This window comes from Cynocephalus volans, chromosome X (assembly GCF_027409185.1).
Source record: "Cynocephalus volans isolate mCynVol1 chromosome X, mCynVol1.pri, whole genome shotgun sequence".
In the NCBI taxonomy this organism is placed as follows: Eukaryota; Metazoa; Chordata; class Mammalia; order Dermoptera; family Cynocephalidae; genus Cynocephalus; species Cynocephalus volans.
The window spans coordinates 170,561,576-170,565,959 of NC_084478.1; positions in this window are offsets into that span (position 1 = coordinate 170,561,576).

Sequence of the window (4,384 nt, forward strand, 5' to 3'; positions counted from 1 at the left end):
TCTCCAGGCTTCTGACAGCCACCCTGGCAGCAAGTCTGCCTCAGTCCCTAGGGTCTTTGCCGAGATATTCAATCCCGTGTCCTGAAAAACAGCCCCCCAAATCAGTCAGTTATTGCTTGTCCGGTGCACGCTAGCTAATTCCTGCCACTCTTCCTGTGCACCTCTTTCCTCCCTTACCAGGCCTGTACCAAGCAGGGGACGCTGCTAGTGAACCCTGGCTACTGGCCTCTCAGCCAGGAGACGCAGTGGGGGCAGCTCGTCTAAGTGGGCATCTGTTGCCTCGCAGCGGAGAGGCCGCTGGAGCATCTTCCAGCATGGAAGAAATGCTAACTCTACTGGGAAAGGGCAGCCCCAAAGAGCCCAGGACTCTGCAGGGCCAACACCCTCGGGGCTGTCCCTTCATGTAGCTCCATCTCGATTATTAGAGTCCCAGGTTTTCCAACCAGGCCTCTACCTGAGCATGATAGACCTGCCCTGGCTGAGCAGTTCCCACGGCCTGGAGTCCTGCCACTCTGCTCGTCCTCTTCCTGACTTCTCTGCCATCAGGCCCCCTTGCTCTTGGCGGCTATTAACTGCTTGTTAGCAGCCCTCTATCTCTTTTCATCCCTCTGCTGTGCACCAGCATCACTTAGCAGACAGGCACGTCCCAGAAGAACAAATTGAAACGCCAACAAACATCAAAAGATGTGCAGACTCACTGCCAACATTTAAAAGACCAGCAACTCTTATTGCTGTCAGGGATAAAGTGGAAAACGTGCTCTGGCCCATTCAGGAGGAAACGAGCGAGCACAGTCTTTTGGGGAAAGCAACCAGGCAACACCTATTCCCAGAGAAAGAGAAAGAAAAGCCCCCAAGACAAAGATGTACATGAAAAGGATTTTTATTGACACTTTTCTCGCATTGGCAAACAACTGGAAATAATGTGAATGACCAACAGGGGGGAATAGTTCAATGCACACCCTCCAATATTTTGCAGACATTAAAAAGAATGATCAGAGCTACGACAACTGATTGGGAGAAATTCACATTAACGACTAAGTGAGAAAAAAGTTGTCAAAAATGTGTGTAATGTGAGCCCAATTTTATGAAACAGAAGTGACAAAAATACCTACGTATTTATATAAGTGTACGTAAAAAAACGTCTGTATTTGGTTATGTGGAAGGACACAAACTACGCTGTTAACACAATTTACCTGGGCTTGGGGTTGGATACAGGGGCCAGAGGGTGAGGTGGGTAAGAGTCAAAACAAAAAAGCAACAAATCTGCACCACACCCCACAGATGTTTAATGAGAGCACATTTGTGTACTTTTGTATTCAAAAACGAATTAAAGAGTTTCCCTCACTCACTCACACACACACAGACACTCACACACACACACACACACACACACACACAGAGAGAGACAGACAGAGAGAGAGAGAGAGACAGAGAGACAGAGAGACACAGAGAGAGACAGAGAGAGACACAGAGAGACACAGAGAGAGACAGAGAGAGACAGAGAGAGACAGAGAGACACACAGAGAGACAAAGAGAGACACACAGAGAGACACAGAGAGAGACAGAGACACAGAGAGACACAGAGAGAGACAGAGAGAGACACAGAGAGACACAGAGAGAGATAGAGAGACACAGAGAGACACAGAGAGAGAGAATGAATAAGGACAAAACAAAGACATTTTCAAACACAGAAATATAAAAGGATTTCCACCCACTGGCCTTCATTGAAAGATCCATTCAGGATGCGCTCGGTCAGGAATACGATCCTGAGGGAAGGGCGTCAATGATCAGCCCACACGCTAACTATGATGTGCTGGAGATTTCAATTCACTTGTGACAGGAGGAGGAGCAGGAGGAAGAAACTCTAATTCTTTAATATTTAAAAAAATAGACATCCAAATACAGCTCTAGCAGCAGTCACAACATGAGGAGAGATGTCTGATTCATAGCAAAATTATGTCAAGGTCCATGTCGTGTTTGAGAGGAGGGTGGAAATACTGAATAAGTTAAGATCGCCTTAGAAATAATTATGGCCGAGTATATCTGTTAAAACTTTTAAGGGAAATTACTAAAATTGCAGAAATTGAAACTATAGCTTCCAAGCAAGCAGAGGGTGGCAAAATTAAGTGAATAAAAAGATAAACAGATACCACTACATAAGATCATAAAAATACATTCAAATAGATCAATAACTACTAAATATAAAGATATGAAAATCACCTACTAAAAGACACAAATAATTGTGCAGTTTGTTTTAGTAATTTTTAATTTTTATTTTTATTGAATCAAAACTGATTATACATATTTCGGGGTTCAACATTGAGATATGTGGATCAAATCAGTATCTCTAGCATATACATTGTTACAAATTGTAATTATTCTTTATGCGCCATGTCCAATATCTCCCAATCCCCCTCCCCCCTCTAATTACCCTAGATTTCTTCTCTCCTTCTGAAAGAACAATGGTTACTCTGTTGGTTTGCTGCCCAAATGATCTGTCCAATGCTGGGAGGCATGATCAGGTCCCCCAATACTATCACAGAGCAGATGTCTCTTCCATCACCATGAAATGGGCTCTGCAGAGACAGACATCCTCCTCCTTTCTTTATCTCTGCTGGTGACTCTCCTTGTGTCAAGGCACTCCACTGGCTGGTGGACCATCTGCTTGGTGGTTGTGGCATCAAGCCGCCTTCGCGGCAGTCATGGTTATCATGGTAGCTATGGTGGGCCACTCACATGGAGGAAATGTTTTTGGCCTGCTCTACGGGGCTGGCAGTGTGCCTGGTTGTGGAGAGTGTCTGATCAACAGTTCCATGCCCCGGGTCACTGAGTGTGTCCCAAGGCACTGGCACGGGGTGCCTAGTTGTGGGAGGAGTGCTCGGGTCCCAGGCTGCAAACCCTGGATCCATACCCTGGGTCCCCGGGTGGGCCCTGAGGTGGCGGCATGGGTGCCTAGTTTGGGAGGAGAATCCAGTCCCCTGCTCCATGCCTCAGGTCCACGGGCACACCTGAGACACTGGTGCAATGTGCCTGGTTGTGCGATGGGGGTCCGGTCCCCTTCTCCATGCCTTGGTCCATGGGCAGGGCCCTGATGCACTGTCCCAGAGTGCCTGGTTGTGTGGGGGATCCGGTCCCCAGCTCCATGCCTCAGGTCCATGGGCAGACCCGAGGCACTGGCGCAGTGTGCCTGGTGGTAGGAGAGGGATCTGGTCCCCTTCTCCATGCCACGAGTCCCAGCACAGGCCCCAAGGCACTGGTGCAGTGTGCCTAGTTGTGGGAGCGGTTCCGGTCCCCTTCCGCATGCTCTGGGTCCCAAGGAAGTCCCTGGGGTGCTGGCATGGGGTGTGTGGTTGTGGGAGGAGGCTCTGGTCCAATTCTCCATGCTCCGGGTCCCAGCACAGGCCCCAAGGTGCTGGTGCAGTGTGCCTAGTTGCGGGAGGGGTTCCGGTCCCCTTCCCCATGCCTCGCGTCCTTGGGTGGACCCCAAGGTACTGGTGTCGTGTGCCTGGTTGAGGGAGGGAAGTCTCGTCCCCTTCTCCATGCCTTGGACCCCCACGTGGGGCCCTGAGGCACTGTCACAGCATGCCTGGTTGTGGGAAGGGGGTCCAGACCCTGGCTGCTAGCCTCGGGTCCCCAGTCAGGCATCTAGGCATTGGTGGTGTGCTGGTATCTGGGAGTGGGGTCCAGTCCTTGACTCCAATCATCAGGTTCTGGGTGGGGCCCCGAGGTGCTGATGCTGTGAGTGGTTGTGGATGGGGTCCTGCCCCTGGCTCCATGCCTCACGTCCCTTGGTGGGTCCCAAGGCATTCATGGTGTGCCTGAGCCGGAACTAAGGTTTTGTCTTTTGAATGCTTCTAAAATGGGAACTTCCTGTGGGAACTAGTACTTGAGCTGTGTGGTTGACGTAAATTGCTGCCTTGCTGCTGTTTCCCTAGGGAAGGCTTTTTGTGCAGCTCAGGGTTTAATGGCTGACCTTATAGGTACTTCCGGCTCTCCAGATTCTCAGTGCACCTGGGTTGTGTAGAAACTCTGATCTGGGCCTGAGTTTTTTCATCAAACTGCACCCCATGCAATTCTATACTCCTGACCATTCTCCTCTGAGTGGTCCTGCTCTGATTGAGGGGCAGATCGGCTGTCCTTGCTGTGCCCCAGTGTTCCCCTGGTGGGCCCGTCTCCCCCACCGCCCATACTCCAAACACTTCCCATGGGATGGGTCCTGGGCCTGTCCCTTGTGATGACTCACCGGCCTCTGAGTGGTTCCCCTTTTTCAGTTGTTCTGGCTCCTCACTCCTTTGTGGGTCCACAGGAACACGCTTAGTGGTCTTGCTGTCCTGGGAGCCACCAAAGTCCTCTTCTCCCCTTCCACCTCCAAGCAACTCCATCT